Below are 19059 nucleotides of genomic sequence, written 5' to 3' on the forward strand. Positions count from 1 at the left end.
TTAAAAAATATTCTCCAAGTAATTTGGATTAAAATAACTTTTACTTCATTCTAGTTCAAATTATGTAATTAAGTCTAGATGCTATTGGTTTTAAAAACTGATAATATTTCAGAAGACCATTTAAAATTTTAATTGACACCAAGTGAAATAAAGAATATGTATTTAAGTAAAATCTTGTCAATTAAAAATAGTTATACAATCTGACCTAATTAGATATTCCAAACATAAATTATTTTCTTTAAGAAAAGACATAGCATGAACAAGAATATAAGAAATATATTTAATGTAACCAATTATGACATAATTTTTACATAGTGCTTTTTATGGTGAAGGATAATAGCTTTAAACATATGCAATTAGGGCTTGGAACGTGGTTCAGTAGTTAAGAACTACTGGGTTCAATCCCCAGTACCAAAAAATAAAATAAAATAAAAATCATGCAATTAGATTTGTTCATGCTTTCAATTTGAATAAAAAGCAAAACTGATCTTTATTTGATAGTTTAAAATCCACATTTTGCTGATTCTAAACTGTCTTTCTACCAACTAGTTCAAATTAAGGATCTCTTATTGATTATGAATATTTTTGTGATGTTTTTCTTCTTGTTAGTACCTCCAAAGGTAGAAAGGTAGAGATGGGGCCTGATGGCTTATTGGGACATGTATTTATGAATTATCTATGCATGCTACATAGATTAATAGAGGAACATGAAAACTGGAGTAGAATTTAAGACTTCTTATCTTTGGCAATTATTAGTTGAGTGATTTGCAAAAGACCTCCATTTCTTCTCTTAAAATAGAAAGGCAAAACTAGATAACCTCTTCACCTCTTTATGGTTCAGAAATTGTCTGTGACTCTTATTTATAGTGAAAAATGACTATTGCTCTCTCAAGTGATGCTCTTTGTGGTGATTCTCCACTCACACCTCCATGATAACTTAAAGCATAATTCTTCTGAACTATTCAAATACTCTAAATATAGTTTGGCCACTTCTAAAATTCCCTGCTGCCTCAAATTGCTTTTCTTTTATTTTCTTTTTTAAAATAATTAGCATTTTTATTTCTGTGGCAGAAGTCTAGATTTTTCCATTCTAAACATGAATTATAAGAAGGGATCTATGTTTATTTTTCTCTGTATTGTACAATTTGACTTTTTAAGTATTACAAATTAGTCTGAAGATTTCATGATAGTTTTAACTCAAATCATAAATTATACAAAAGAATCTTTTTAAAATGATGACGTTGTACAACCAAAGGCAAAAGTTGTATAATATTATATAGGTTAAAGATTTCACTGTTGTAAATAATGTTTAAATAGTATATGTGTGGAATGGAGAAGTATGTATTTGAAGAGAAGGACAGGTTTGTGTGAATGTTTATATCTAATCTGAATTATTTGGTTGTGGTAAGGGACAATACCTGAACATGAAAACAAGTGAATGCTTCAAGCCAAAAGAACACCAACTTGGATCAGTAATTTTAAATATTTTTTTTCTGGCTGTAACAGGATGTTTATTTTTTTCTTTTAAAAAGAACGAGCTTTACCAGGAGATAGAGATCTTAAAAAAAAAACCAAACAGTGATTTTAGAAATGCAAGAAACCATAAACCAGATTAAAAATTGTGGTAAGCCATTCTTATAGACCGTGGCCGCCATTAGAAGATGGCGCCGGCTTCCACTGTGGCCTGTGATAAACAACTCCTTTTATGGAGAGTTGGCGCGCAATCCCTTACCACCCTATGAGAGAGATCTACGTGGCGGCTTGGGATTGGGATGCGGGGGGGCTTTATTAAGCTGTGCTTGGGCATGGCGGGCACGGGTCNTCATTGTTACACAAAATTACATATAAGAGTTTGTGAGGGGAAGGGGAAAAAAAAAGGGAGAGAATTAAACAACAGCAGATGGGGTAGAGAGGGAAGATGAGAGGGAAGGGGAGGGGGGATAGTAGGGGATAGGAAAGGTAGCAGAATACAACAGTCATTAATATGGTATTATGTAAAAATGTGGATGTGTAACCGATGTGATTCTGCAACTTGTATTTGGGGTAAAAAATGGGAGTTCATAACCCACTTGAATCAAATGTATGGAAGATGATATGTCATGAGCTTTGTAATGTTTTGAACAACCAATTAAAAAAAAAAGTAGGCATGTTAAGAAAGAAAAAAAAAGCATCTATATATCAAATTATAAAAATATATAAAAATTATATATAAATATATAAAAATATATAAAAATTATTTTTTTTAAATCTACATTTTTTAAAGAAAAAACTATAATAACTGTAATATAAAGAAGATGAATGGTAGAAAAACATCCATTTTATGACATAAAAGGTTGTGAGTATAAATTAAAATTAAAATTTAATTTAAATGCAAAATTTAAATTCACACAAATTTCAAAATGTAAGTAAACAAATACTTTAGAACATTTTATAATTTTTTATAGAAAGAACACATATATTTATGAAAAATCAAAGGGTTTGATAGTCTTTTGATTATTAGATCTTGTCCTATATCTTTTATAAAAGATTTTATATCACATGTGTGCCATAAAAATGTAAATAAATCTAATGTCACCAAGGAGTGTTTCTAGTGACCAAAGTTAACTTAAAAAAAAAAACAAACCTGACTTCTTAAAACTTATGTATTTCAATAAGAAGCATGTAAAATTTTTTAATACAAAAGAGAGTCAATGTTGAAATGCATTATGATGTTATATATACATTAAGAAAATGGTAAAAGACTGTGTGTTATTTGTGGCAATTCCCTGCACTGTTCAATAGGCTCATCATGGGCAGAAAAAAAAATCTTGCTCATATTGTGCAAGTGATGAATAAATATATGCAATATTTCTAGTGCTGGTCATTTAAGGATATTTTGTTGAGAGAATTCTGTTTATTAATTTTGAATTAGGAAAGGTGAATAAGTAAAAGACTGAATACTTTACAAACTGATCATTTGTAAAGGAATGTTTAAATACATAAAAACTGTGTAAGCTCTAATAAATTAGAAAGCATTAAATGTAAGACCTATAGGCTTATGCATAAAGATCCATTTCCTTTGTTTTCTTATGTTTTTATAAGCCAAATTCTTTTTATCACTTTTGCTTGTTTTTATAACTTTTTTTTTGTTTTTGTTTAACTCTTTTTTTACCCTGTATAATAAAAGTATGTTTTAATATGTAAAATGTCGGGCAGAAAGGAACAATATGAGAGCAATCAAATCCATCCTTGTTTATTTAAAAAACACCTTTGTTTCTGTAACTTTCATTAGATCAGTTTTAAATCACTATAATGGATTACTGCATTATGGTATCTTCAAGTGAGCTACTGTTCTGTTATCCTCAAAATCAATTTGAATTCTAAACTTCCTTTAAAAACATATTCAAAGAAAGTGATGTTGAAGATTTATTTAGCCTTGCTTTCATGTTAATCAGCTGAAGTCATTATTCAAAATGAATTAAATAACTCCTATTACAAAAAGTAAACATATATCTATAGAAGTGAAAACAACCTTGATTTTTTTTCTAAATTTTTTTAAAATAAATAAGTATCATCTGACTTTATTTTTTATTAGAGAATCCTGATTAGTGTAAATTAAGACCATGAGGTATAGTGGGAGGCAATAGATTAGGATGCAGTTTAATTAGTTTTGGTGTTTACTTTTATTGTTAGAAAACTAAGCATATTATATAGATGTGATGGAGGGAATTCAAACATCAGCTGCAGGTTTGGAAAAGATAACCTTTAAGTGGTCTTTTATCACAGAGCTTCTGTAACATAATCACAAAATATCTCATGCCTTCATGTTCTTTATTGAAATTTGATGGTTTTTTCACCACATAATCTCAAAAATTAAATATTTATAATTTATAATTCTGTTTGTTGGCATTCATATACATAACAAAAAAATCTAAATTTGGAGAACATTTATCTTTGAAAACAAACACATATGATTAATATTACTAAAACACTTTTATCAAGTGGAAATAATTTACATTCGAGTTTCTGTGGCATTCTAGGAGACAGTACCATTATGTACTATGTGTCACTAAAAAATCCTAAAACTACTCTCAGTTTCTACTTAGGTTATATTATAATATAATAATTAAGGTAAAATGAATGTAACATTCTAATTTTGACCTTTCAAGTTTATAGTATTTATTTGACAATAAAATATTCTGGAAGTGGTCATGGCTGCATTATAAACATATATCTACAGATTATGATGATTCTTGAAATAAAAAAGAATTTCTCATGAGCAAGTAATTGGTATCTACTGATTTAGAGGGGTTATTTCTGCTTTATTTTAACATTTATCTTCAAATGTTCAATAATGTCTTTATCTTCCTCTTTTGTACAAATATTTGATATGGTATCTACTTTTTATTTTGTAATTTCTACTTATTTTAAGTTAATTATAATCTAAACATTGTCTTCAATAAATAAAAAATATGAATAAAATTAATTTCCTGCAATTTTTTTTGTATATTCAAAGTAATTGACATGTGTTTTGATTTTGAGAAGATGGCACATCTTAACATTTATATTGATATTGAGAAATATGGTCACTGACTACTAGTTGTATTACAGATTAAACAATGTTATTTGTTACATTTCTTTCCCTAGAGTAGGAAGTGACAGACCTGTTTTCTAGTCCTGTAAACATGAAATACATTTGTTAACTTCTCCATTCAGATCTAGAAGGTTCATTTGTTTAGCCTTAACTATTTGGAAAGAAAATTCGGACCTAAGAAAGACAGGCAAATGTCATTAGAACCCTCAGTTCTAGACTGGAGATTAAAATGTATTTAGAGGTTATTAAAGTAATTATCTGTGTTAAGAGTCCAGGTTTTGTTCATTTGTTTCTTTTAAGGTAAGTATTGGCTGATACAAACTATGACATTTAACATTTTTTGAACATCCTATATTAGCTGAACAAAACACTTGGAATATGTTTAGTATGGGGGCTTCTATTGATGACTTCTATAGAATCCTTAGAAGAGGAAAAACTGAGAAATTATATTGATGTCAGAGTAAAAGCTGGGTGATATTCTTGCATTGTCTGTTTTGCCAATTTTCATGTAATTTTTACCACTGGATTAATAATACAAACTTCTGAGAAAATAATATTTTTTATAAATGTTTTTATAGTCCAATTTTTAAAGGTGATTAGAAGTATGCTGCAATTATATTATGTTTCTGGAGTATATAGGAAGAAAGTATAATAGAAAATTCAACAGCATACTATCAAGTAATTCAAGTGAAAAATATTTTATAACAATGTTAAAAAATAAATGAAGATAAAATCTACATCAAGGGAAATAATAATGGCCACCACTTGATGACAAAAGCAGTGATGTAACTAAATGCATTCAAAAGTACAGAAAACTTCATTTAGAAAAGAATATAAAATAGGCATTTGTGAGATCTAAAACATTTTCAAATTCAAAATAATAGAATTTCTGTATTCTAAAATATATAAGTGAATGCTACACATTAATTTTTATAAATACTTAAAATTTTAATGTACTCTTCCTATTAAAAAGATACTAGAGATAAGTAATAAGGTTCAGATACCACAGTATGTTTGTCTATTTTTGTGTCACTAGGGATTGTACTCAAGACCTCATGTATACAGGGAAAGCACTGTGCCACTGAGCTACATCTCCATCCCTACCAATATGCTTTTTAGACCTTAAAATACATATGCCAACACTAGTTTGTGGCTAGCACTTATTCTCATATACAGAATATGTAACTGTAAAATATATGTGATGCCCAATTTTTAGTAATAAATATAATAATGTAATTTGCCACCATGCTTAACTTCTATAATAAATTCTTAAATTATCATATAGCAAGAGTCTCTAATGTTAGTTATTTATGTGACAGTTATTGCCAGTTACAATTAGTCAATCTCAGAGGCCATTCCAATTGGTGATACAATATACTAAATGTTTTTCAAATATTTTCTATTGTCTTTTTCACTATGTAAAAATAGTATGTAAATTGTGACCTACTATCCCTGAATTTCTAACTCAAAAGTTATATTGTATACAGTTAGAAACCTCCCCAAATACTTGATTAAAATAGGAAATTTATTTGGAATGTATAGAAATGCCCTTAAATATATAATTAATCACATTAGGTTATATGAACCTATGAAACAATTATTTAACATACAAAGAACATGTGATCAGCCCATTTCCATTTTTCAAAAGATCCTGTAGCAAGTTCTCAAAATTGAAAATGAGATTGACTTTGACTCCCAATCTTTTCAACAATTTTAGAATAGAAATAACTGTAAAGTATGTTGACACCCAATTTGAATCTTCATACATGTACTTTGGATAATGATGTCATCACATTCCAACAGATATAAAAAATTGTGGTATATATGTGTAATAAGAATTGTAATGCAAAAAAACCAAAGTACATGTATAAAGGCATGAATTGGCGTGAACATACTCTATATACAAAGATATGAAAAATTGTACTCTATATGTGTAAAGGAACTGTAATGCATTTCACTGTCATGTATTTTAAAAAAATAAAATCAATAAAACTAAAAAAAGAAATAGCTGTAAATTCTGTTACTTGGAAAACTGAAGGGAGTAGTAAGAATGATAAGGAAACATCATGTTTTATAAAAACAATTTGTTAATTTTTCACATGCCTTGTAGATTGAAATAAATTTGTTACTTTTATTTAGGAGACAGTGGGCTGGGGATACAGCTTGGTGCTAAATTGCTTGCCTCTTATGTGTGAGACCCTGCTTTTGATTCTCAGCACTGCTAGGAGATGGTGTACACTATAAATTACTAACTGAAAAAAAATCACATAATTAATCATTGGCTAAAGACTCTAAAAATTATATATGGGCTTTCTTTCTTCCTAGAAATGGAACAAATTCAGGAATCCATAACACTTGCATAGATAACAGCAGATGCACCCACAATGCTTGGCATAACAGGTCTTACAGTTGTGGTGTGCTGTAAAATGTCAGGATTATATGAAAAATGTGGGCTTTATATATTCTCTTTAGGGATTCTGATAATTGGCATAATAAAAGTCACCATATGGAAGAGTTACCCTTGATACAGTTTACAAAGATACTTTTAACACTTTAGAAATATCTCAATCTTTAATATAATTAAGCTTTTAATCTTTGTTTTCTGCCAGCTTCAAATTAACTAATATTATACAGTGTCTTTTGTCCTATAATGAAATATTAAGATCCATTCAATTTATGTATTTTGTTAGGCCCATTTTTGGTTGACATATCATATTCTTTTGCATCCAATGGCTTTGTTTGTTTTAATGATAATTTCTGTTATCCTTTTGCATAGATTTTACTATAAAGTTAACATGTAGAATGATAACAATATTTCCTTACTCAAGATAAAGTAATGTACACCAAATACTAGTTTAATTTCCAATTTCAAAGACTATTTACTGCCTTCTAAAATGAGAAATAAGCAACTGCTTTAATAATAGTAACCACTTTAACAATTCTCTTTAGCAGTTCATTGGAATGAATCTATCCTTCCACTACAAATTTCCTTAGTACGGTAAAGAATTTTAAATCTAAAAAACAGAAAATTGGATTACTTAAATAAAAATGTTCCATCATTCCTGTGATTTACGTTTTTATATTTTATCCAAGAACTGTACTAGAAAATTATGTATCAGTACATGAATTCTGTTTAAAATAAACAAAGATAAGCTCTGATAGTTGTATTTAATGCAGGGCTATGCAGCTAGATTTATGGCTATTTATGAAAGCAAAGCACTCATCATAACTCATCTATGTCCTAATGTCCATTTGCCTTTTCTGATCTGTTCTCATCCTCTTCCTTGACCTCTGCCCAGGTTGATCTCAATAGCTTACGTCCTTGCTCCAAAAATTGTGCTATTAAAATAGAAGAAAAACAGAATAGTAAGCAACACTCCAGACCTACTGAAATCAAAATCTGAAGGTTCCAAAATCCCCAGATGATTCTTATTAATATTTAATTTTTTAAAGGACTGAATTCTACCTACAGACTCCCTTATACTTTGGGCAATTCCTGTAGAAAGATGGAGGAAGGGATTAAAGTAAGATACATTTTATTCCATAGAAAACCTCACCATGTCACTGATTGGAGTTGGCTAAGATTCTTAATTGAAGGGTCCAGGTTCTTTCAAGTCAGCCTGCTGATTCTAACACTTCACTCCCTTTATCCCATAGATTGAGAATCATGTCTGTCCATATACTATTACCCTAGGCTACAGCATCATCATTTGTAGTTTCTTTAATGTATTTATTTAGAGATGATCCCTTTGAAAGCACCTTCCTTTAATAAGCACAATATCCCATTGTTTTCAAATGGACTGTGAGTTATTCCATTGGCACATGAATATTATTATATGATTTGGTTTCAGATATAGTTTTCAGGCACCATATTCAACAACACTTTTTATTTGTTTATAACCACCATCATATTTGAAAGGATAGTACATAGAATTCTCAGATGATTATTATTAATCATCCTATCATTGCTTGCTCACTTACAGTGCTCTGGATTAAACCCAGGGTCTCACATAGTAGGCAAGCACTCTACTACAGAACTATATTTCTAGCCATGCTCTGTTGTTCCTTAGGAAATGTTTTGAAGATCTAGACTACACAGATAGGCTCTTTTCTAGCAATTATTTTCCAAAGAAGCACAGATAACTCACAAATATACGAGATTGAAAAGAAAGTTACATTAATTCAGCTGGACTGAATTTGAAGAGTACTTGAATTAAGGGTGAAACTAGGGAAAAAATAAAATGCATATTTCTCAAATATCCATATTAATTTACATGTTACATATGACTTTGGTACAACTTATATGTGACAACAATATTGGTAGTGTTAAACTGAGCCATATATACCTGTTTATGACACACTCTTTAATGATTAAAAATCAAGATTTTTATTACGTAGGTTACCTCAATATTTCACTTATTGGAGTTGGTTAAGATTGACTTTAATAGTGTAATATTACCTTAAACTGTTTTATCCTTAGGGAAATGAGGTACCAAAGAATCTTAAAATCTGAGCTAATCTTTTTTGCAATTTGTTCTCATTTATCTTTACCTTGCAAGTTTTTTTATATTAGAGTATACTGTCTTCTCATAAAGGCTCCAGAAAAGGAAAGTCCCACTTATTAGTAGTATATATAAAAAACACTAGGTAACCTATGCCTACTTGTTATAAAAATCACAAAATAAGCAAATAAAATTAGTTTTATATTTCTCCTCATGTGAAAACAGAGAGAAGGTAGGCGGATTATCCAAGACCATATGTATGTTAGTGTAATATGTTCATTCATTTCACTTGAACAATTTCATACTACCATCTATACCAGCATCTAACTATGAATAATATTATTCCACATATTCAATCAGAACTCTCAAGTGTATATCTTGGAAAACTATAAGCAGATAGGATGTTCAACCTATTCTTGTTTATTCAAAGCTAATATTAAATAATTAGCAACATCTGATTTTAAGTATGTTTTGTTTTAATGTGGCTTAGAAGCCATATTGACTGGACTTGATATCAAATAAAGACATTGGTTATTTGCCTATAGCACCAAGTATAATCTCATGAATTGGAGATTCATACCTTAAGAGTATGAACACATGAATTAAAATGGTGCAGCATAAGCCAACTGCTTTTGGAAATTCAATTCATCATCTAGAATTTTTAGTAAAATCATCTTTGGCTGCATTCCTTTCTAATGAGAAAGTTCAGGAGAGTTGATGAAAATATTTTCTACTTTATTGTATGCTTATTCAATAAAAAAATTTCTCTCTAGGCTCTGGATAAAATTAATCAAGGAATTTCTATCACTTTATCTGGTTTGGTACCACGAAGAAATGCCATTTAAAGAACATTTTAAAGAAATAGAAAGCATCAACATGAAGAAACAATAATCCACAATTTAGAATATAAATGATGTAATTGTGAAGAGAAAAATATTACATGCAATGCACCCCAAACCTAACACCATGCTCTTCTGCCATATATGAAGGTTCTGCTCTTCCTAAAATTGTAAAGATTAATTGTGTGATTTCACTCTGTGCACAGCAGGGCAGCCATATGCTCTAGAAAACTACATTCAAGAAAAGCAGCTTGTTGCAAAAGTGGGTGAAAATGCCCTGAAATAATTCTGAACAAGATAAAAATGTTTCTCTAACACAGGGCCATTTTCTTCTATTCCAAAAGGCAGAGGAGTCCGATTTGGCACTAGCTTTGAGCACAAATAGGAAGTCTAGCCCCTTCAAAATATTTGAAAAAGGAAAAAGATTTAAAAGTTATATACATCAGATTTACTGTGATCATTTCATTCACAGGTAAAATAAGCATTGTAATTATTTGAGGAAATCAACACACATAAAACCATATTCACGTCTGATCTTTAAAGTTAACCTGTCCCTTTTGAACCATTCAATACATATTGTTATAATATTTCCTTATTTTCATATTCTATTAAAATAATAAATATATTCTAATGTAGAGAATAAGCTAACATTCTGAAAAAGCTGGTAGGTTAGGTAATGTGGATAAGAATTAGAAAAAAGTTATGAAATAAGGCCATTACTTTGAGACAAAGGGTTAGTGTAAAAAAATGTAGGTTTCCTTAAAAACCTGTTCAAAGATCACTATAATATTGGTTCACCAGAAATTCTTAAAATCTCTCCACTCTCCAGAGGGCTAATTCAAAAGCATGGTTTTGAAGGGTAGCATTGGATAAAAATGTTAAAATGGTTACTTGCAGATTCATCATTTAGATAGAAAATAAATTTTAATTGCTTAATATTGTCATACATATCCTCAGGCATTCAAAGTATTTTTATCTAATATCTTTTAAAACTACATAACCTGTTAACAAGTAAATTCTAACATTTTGCTTTTTCTCTTCTTTCTCCCAAAAATCAAATTACTCAACAAAATGTAAAAGCATCAGAAACAGAAAAATATATTTACTGTTATGAATGAAACTTTTTAGATAATTTTACCAATGTGATGAAATAGAGTAATGCAATAGAAAAATGAGAATGATATCCAATAAATAATTATGTATTTAAATAATAAATTGGCACAATCCTGAATATAAATTTTTGAATTGTTACGGATATCAACATTGAACACAATTTTCACAAAATAATGTCAGGAAAGAAAAGTCAACAGAACAATGAAAAAAAACCCTGAATGATAGAATATTGAAAAATCATGAAATACATAGCCAATATTTATATGTAATTCACCTCCAAATATTGAGCATTCCCTATTTTATCGATATTCAAGTTTTTATATTCCAAATAAATAATTAATTAAATAAATAAAAATGTTCTTATAAGAATCATGTAAATAGGTATTTTTAAATGTAACAAATTTTCCCATCTGTTATTATTTAAACCTTAAAGATGCTATGAAAATATACTCATCAGTCTCATAAAGAAGGACTTGGGGATTCAAACAGGTAAAATCAAGTTCACCATTAATATAAAATAAAAATATAATGCTTAATTATTAATTTGAGAAATTTAACTGATAATAAATCTTGTGTCTTTATTATCACTATTTTCTACGTTTATTGTCGTTTACACTTTCAGATATTTAAAAAAATGGTAAGTAAAGGAAACCTAAAACTTGTTTTTCTTTTCTTTTATAACTTGATAACAAATTTTAAAATAATATCCATCTGAAAGTGTAGAATTTAGGGTAATACTTGAAATCATGGACTAAAATTTGACTTAGTATTTATTTCATCATTCAGGCATGCATGCATTCGTTCTTCCAGTAAAATCAAAATGAATGTCAATAACTCAGTCATTCTTAAGGTTTGAAGAAGTATTATCAAGTTTAATCCAAAAATGCATCTGGCCTAAAATATCCTGTAGATTCATGATTTTCTTCCTTTAGAGTCACTCTTAAGGAATTTAAGTTTAACTCTTTCTACATTACCAACATAGTTTACACATTTTTATTCTAGTGGAGAAAAAATTTCTTTGGGAGTAGACTGAGTTTCATATGTGACACTGTAAATTATAACCACCCTTAACTAAGTTCTTGCAACTCTGTGTATCAGCATAACTTCAAGACTTAGAAGTAGTGTAGGCTCTTGGGTTCCACTTCAATATCATAAAATCACAATCTGAATTTCAAAAAAAAAAATACTAGGTGATTTGTGTCCACAGTGATGCTTGAAAAGCTTCAAAGATACAGACACCATGTCACTATCAACTATAAATTTCACATCTGGATATTTAACTAGTTTGCTTTCCTATTTCTATTTACTTCAAATTCCTTCTTCAAATTCTTATAAATGTTAGTACATTTGATAATATAATTTCTCTTTCAAAGTCTACCAATGCTTAGATTAAAATAAAGTTCTTGACCAAGGCCTCAGAGTCAAAGTGTTTATTGGTTCCTCCATATATTTTCCATCTAATCTACATCTTTCTCTGCCTTGTGCAGTGAATTCCAGGAATATGAGGCTTTCATTTTCTCAAATATAACTCAAGATCTTTCTAACTAACTTATTAACTCTCTCTGCTTGGTATACTCTCTCCTGACTGTCTCCAGAACATAGCAGAGCATATCTCCAAGAGCATGCATATCTCCTCCCTATTATTCAGACTTCAGTTTAAAATTTAACTCCTCAGAGGTCTTTCCTGATCATCCAAACCTAGATGACTACCCACATTCACACAACCTGTTTTGGTTTTCCATCCTGAACCATAAGATAATTATTTGTATAATTGTCTTTTTCTCCCCCTCTTAAAAGTTCAGTGAAGGAGATTCTGCATAGCTTTCTTCAATACCATATAATCAACAACTGGTAGAGAGGTGAGGGGCATGCAGAGAGAGAGGGAAGAAGAAGAAGAAGACAACTATGACGAAGAGGAAGAGAAAGAAGAAAAGGAGGAGGAGGAACAAAAGAAGAAGGAAAAGGGAGGCGTGGGGAGGGGAGAGGAGTGACAGAAGAAAAATTAGAGACATAAAAAATAAAAGAGAAAAAGAGCAAGAAATAAATTGAATGAATACATAAATTGTAGAAATTTAGGCAGTACAGAAAGTAAGAATAATATTTTCAGCTGTTCTTAGAAATAATACTGTCTAAAAGGCCAGTTAGGATTAGAATCCAAATAGAAAACTTTTGCAATTTCAGGTATAGAGTTGCACTGGGCCAGGGAAAAATGTAAATGTGGCTAAGTTCCCATTTACAAGGGTAAGCACACTCAATCTCTGAAAATTCCTCATAGTAGTATTGATTACTTCTAGGCTTGTTTTTATGTCAGTTATAAAATTAAATAATCAACCATAAAAATTAATACATGTCAACCAAGAGAAAATATGGGGTGGTAATTATTATCTTAATTAACATACAATATCACCAGATATAATCAGGACTTTTAGGATTAGATGGGGCAGTACAAGCACATTATTAAAATACTCATTGATATTTACAAATGCTTTCTGAATACCCAATTTATCCATCTATCAACTTATGTTTGAATGTCTTATTAATAATTTAGTAATTCACTACTTCCTTAAACACACATCTATATTTTAACAAAACCCAATGGTAGAAGAGTATTCTTTATTACATACTGCTTTTTATTATTCTGTGGGTCTATGCACTAAGTTCTACAATCTATGCCAGAGGACAGGTTTGATCTTCTTTACGTATAGCATTGTATCACATGTTTTATTAAAGCTAGCTCATCCTCATCTCAATACTATGCTCAGTCTTTGTTGATTCTCCTATAATTAACCAATAACTAATCTCTATAATCTATTTCTACAAATTTTCAGTCTTTGTTGATTCTCCTATAATTGACCAATAACTAATCTCTATAATCCTATTTCTACAAATTTTCCTTGAGAATTTGAGAATGGAGACAGTATCTAATGTTCTTTGGAATTCACATGCTAAGCAAGAGACAAAACACTCAATAAGACCCTAATAATGAGTATTTTATGAACATCAACCAGTATCCACCAAGACATATTTAAATAACTACCCACAAATTAAATTTTTCAATGTGGTAATGCTTATGTAGCTTAAAACAAAAGAGAACTGAAAAAACATGTTTTGTATGTACAATTTCATACTCATACAAAAGTATTAATAGAATTTTTGAAAACAATATTAGTTACTTGCAAATACTTGAATATATTTTAAATATATTTTACATGTGATCATATAATCTAGTGATTGGCACATGTAAGGCACTAAAGAAGTATTACTTCCACACAGTAAGGTTTTTGTTATATTAACAGTATCTAGTATTTCAAACAAAGTTATTTCTAATCATAGAATCTGGACTTCTCCATAAAGTATTTAATAGTCTGCTATTTTCTCCTTTTTTAGAGCCTTATTAATGTTGAAATAAGCTTACTTGAAAAAATAAAACATGATAAAAATGAAAAGTTCCTTTATTTGGAATAAAATTGCTGACATTAATTGAATTTTTTAAATGCTGAGATAACCATTCTTAAAGTTGAAAATAATGATGTACTTCTTATTTAAAAATTGATTACTAAGTTGCATTTACTTTTATTTTTATGGTACCAGGGATTGAACACAAGGGCACTTAACATTTAGTCACATCCCCAGGTCTTTTTATTTTTTATTTTGAAACAGGATATCATTAGGATGCATACACTCTCGCTAAATTGGTAAGGCTAGCTTCGAACATTTGATCCTCCTGCCTCAGACTTCCAAGCCACTGGGATTACAGGCATGTGCCACCATGCTTGGCTTATATTTCCTTTTAAAGTCTAGCTTGGAAAGAAAAATCTACATCAAATTCATATCAGTTATACATATTTTTTTCATGTTACTTTACTAACCAGACTGAAACTTTACTGATATGAATAGTAGCAATAAACATACACTAGAAGAATTGACTACACTATCAAAACAATGGTAATATGTAGAAAACTTCAAAACACATTTGACTCTACAAGGTGTTCTAGTAATCTAATTACATTTCTATCAGGAAATAAAATAAAAATAAATTAATAATTATTATCTATGTGGATGGGAACTTTTTCAGACAACTATATCTATATTTTGTAATTTAGAAAACAAATACCAGGACTACACATTAATATCTGACAGAAAAAAAGTATAAATATCAGTAGTAGAATGCTACTACAATCTCGATCAAAATAAATCTTAAATTTCTGTGAAATAAAACATTTTTAATTGTTTTTTAAATTGCTATACTAATAACTTCTTGAGGAAGAACAACAAATTAAGTTTATGATCCATGTTACTTTAAATTTAACAACACTTAATACAAAGTTTTGAATATATTAAACCCTAAGTAAATCTTGAATTAGTGAAAGAATGAATGAATACTAGTCTGGAAATTGAAGACTAGATTTTTATTTAATATCTGCCATATCACAATTTCCTACATCAAATAGCAATAATATACTAAGTGATCTGAAAGATCTGATTTAATTTTTGTTGGGGCGGTGTTTACCAGGGATTGAACTCAGAAGCACTGGACCACTGAGACACATCCCCATTCCTATTTTGTATTTTATTTAGAGACAGTGTCTCACTGAATTGCTTAAAAAAGTGAGGCTCCTTTGAACTCATGATCTCCCTGGCTCAGTCTCCTGGGATTACAGGCTTGCACCTTTGCACCTGGTTCTAATTTAATTTTAAAGAAGATAAGTCTAGAAATACAAGATACTTTCTTACTATATATTAGCTCTATTATTACATAAGTTTTTTTTTCTATTTTTGGTCAACTTTGAGGTGAAATAATTAGGGTTATAATACTGAAATATAGGCTTAAGGAATAATTGGAAAACATTTTAAATATAAACATTAAGAAATAATTTCAAAAGAGATCTTATACTTAAAGCAATAAAAAATCCTAATTAACTTGAAAATATGGCTAACTATATATTACCTAATTATTAACATCTGGATATTTTGTAAATCAAAAATATTGATTATTTTTAGGTTTGCTTATGTTAATGAAATTCCTCCTCTAAACATAATTGAATATTTCATTTATTTATTTTGGTAATAGACTCATATTTCTAGTCAACAAGAATATGCAGCATATTCTGTGAACCTTGGTAATATAAACAAAATGTACTAGTTTCAAACTTTCATTTATCCTTTAAGGATTAATTCAAATATCCTTTGTCCAGTCTTCCTTAACATTCAGAAGTCATCAGTCCCTCCACTGCTCTTCATTAACATTTAAAAAAATACTGCTAGTGAAGTGTTTCTTACAATAATTTTAATTATTTTTTAATTACGTGCACAATTCTCAGGCATAGATGCATTGTTCATTTTTATATTCCTATTATCCAGCACAGTGTCATGTATGTAGAAAAAGTTAAAACAAATTTGGTGAATAATAATAAACATAATAATAATTAGCATGTGTTAAAACTTATGTCAGCAGTGGTGCTAAATCTTTTCCAAATAACACTATGAGACAGCTATTCTCAGTTACTAATGTGGCTTGGGAACTGAACTCATTGCTCAAGACCATAAAAACAAGAAGGGGCAAAGTGGCAAAGTGCAGACTCAGCCTAGTTCTCTGACCACAGAACTCAACATTGATGGATGTCAATTTCGTTTTATGTTTACATTGAGAGAAAACACCCAAAATATGTTGGTACTTCCTCCCACTATCATATTAAATCCTCACAGTAACCCTGGTATAATAAAATAATACACCATTAACTATTTTACAGATATGGATATTGAACTGAACATTGGAACTGAAAAGGCTCTAATACATAGTATTAGTGGATTAAAGTCTAGCCAATAAAAGCTGAATTTTCATTTTGATGACAGCAGACATTGATATAGTATAGTGTGGTGTGGTACTAATCCATACTTTCAAGAGAATCTAAACAAACATTATTTATTAATCTTTTTTTCTATTTTACTTCTTTTGACTTCAATGGCCAAAGAATCTTTTCAAATGAAAAAGAAAAAGAAAACTTGAAATAGTTTTATATTACTGAGAAATAGAAAGAGAAACTTTTATCTTAAAATAATTTAAATAGAATTAATGATTTCTTCACTGTAGTACAATAAGGACATTAATTGGAATAATGTCCAATAGAGGATTGTAGAGATCATTTACTAATATCCTAAGTTTCTTTTTCAGATTATTCACTAATTTTATAGCTGTTACTTATATGAAATAGAGTGAGCTGACTTAACTTCATAAATGAACCCATATATTTGAGTCCCCATGCATACAAAGTTCCAAGTACCAAATACTTATGCAATTTTTGTTTCTATATTTTCTTTGTATTCATATTAATATTGATGTCTATTAAAAATATTTAAATTGCCATGGGTTATTGAAAACAGACAAATTTGGAACTAGTAATGATCAAAAACACTATAAAATGAAAGTTTAATTACAGTGTGAATAAAAAAATGCAAATAATCAATTCTCAGAGTGCAATAAGCATGGACTTGCAGACATCAAAGGAACCTAAGGCATACCAATCATTGTCATATTCCTGCTTTAGATGGTAATTAACTTCAGGTAAATAACATCTATTATAATACATCAATACTTTCTATATTAAATTTATTGATATTATAGTTTACTTGTGCTTGATTATAAATTTATCTTGATTTTATAGATGTACAAAGGCTATAAGAAAGACATACTACTTCATATTGTGAATCTTGAAGTGGTAATATAAGAAGAGTAATATATTGCTATAGGTTCATGAAAATATTGTGACCTTTGAAAATATATTTTAAAAAACACTGGTAAACTGAGACAAAGTGAAGTACACAGTTACCTTAAAAACTAAAGTATATAATATTTCATTATATTTAATAATATAATATCAAGTCTTTAGTAATTTAAGTGAATATTCCAGATAATTACTTTGTGAATATTTATTCATTAGTTTAACATGGATTTTCTATATGCATCTATGGGTCAACACCTGAGAATGCAGCATAAATAACTACATGGCCCTGCACTTCTTTCCTGGGAGGGCTTAAAATTAACAGGAAAATCCATAGGCCTATTAATTACAAGGGTAGAGAGAAAGTGAAGGTCGTAATGGCAGATTTTAAGTGAAAGATCTAATCTTCCTAGAGGTAATAAACTAATTCTGGAAAGGGAATTAGAATGATCTGGTTGAAAGACAGAATGAATAGCTTATGAGAATGGTTCAATGTAGAAAAGAACATGGTGTATTTGACAACTTAAAGAAATTCTGATTAGCTAAAAATACAGTGATTGTGGGAGTTGTATGAGGTGAATTTGAAGTAAGGGCAAAAAGCCAAATCATGCAGATTGTCAAATCACCGAAAATATTAGCTTTATTCCTAAGGTTATTGAGAAATTGCAGGAACCTTTAAAAGTGGGATTAAATGATCGATTTTAATGTTTTAAAGGTCATTTTGACTACGTTGTAGAGAATGCAATAGAGGAATAAGAAGTATTTTTCTAAATATATAGAAAAAATTGTGATTCTTTTTGAATCATGTCTACTGACTCTTACTTTAAAAATGACTTAACTAACTCCCTATATATACCTGATTATTCCTTCAGTATACTCTGATTGATCATAAATTTAACAAAATTTCCTTGTACCACCAGGATGATTTTTCTCTTTTTTCAATTATCTTTCAATCCTTGAAGGAAGAGATAATGTAGTGTTTATATTTATTTCTCCTAGAAGAAAAAGTGGTGCTCATTAAATACTTCAGGCACATTGTTTAATTTTCTTTTTTGAAGAATGGCGTTTTGATGAGGGTCAGTTCCAATTTAGATATTTAGACTTGCTAGGGATCAAGTCTTAAGATTGTTTTATATATGAAATTTTAGCTATATTTTGAAGTCTTTAAAATATTAAAAAACACATGTAGAATCACAGGTTTCCTTTATCCTTAATATTAACAATTTTTACACCATAATGTTAATAGATTTCCTCTAAAGCCTAATTGATAAATGGCAGAAATTATTGAAATAGTAATAGACTTTTGAAGAAAG

General features: G+C 29.3%; 1 protein-coding gene across 6 annotated transcripts in view; it reads right to left on the reverse strand.

Moving 5' to 3' along the window:
- Csmd3 (CUB and Sushi multiple domains 3) overlaps positions 1-19059 on the reverse strand; it is a 1105037-nt gene that overhangs the window by 703142 nt on the left and 382836 nt on the right. The gene's annotated exons all lie outside the window — the stretch shown is intronic.

The sequence above is a fragment of the Marmota marmota genome, unplaced genomic scaffold, assembly GCF_001458135.2.
Source record: "Marmota marmota marmota unplaced genomic scaffold, marMar, whole genome shotgun sequence".
Taxonomy (NCBI): domain Eukaryota; kingdom Metazoa; phylum Chordata; class Mammalia; order Rodentia; family Sciuridae; genus Marmota; species Marmota marmota.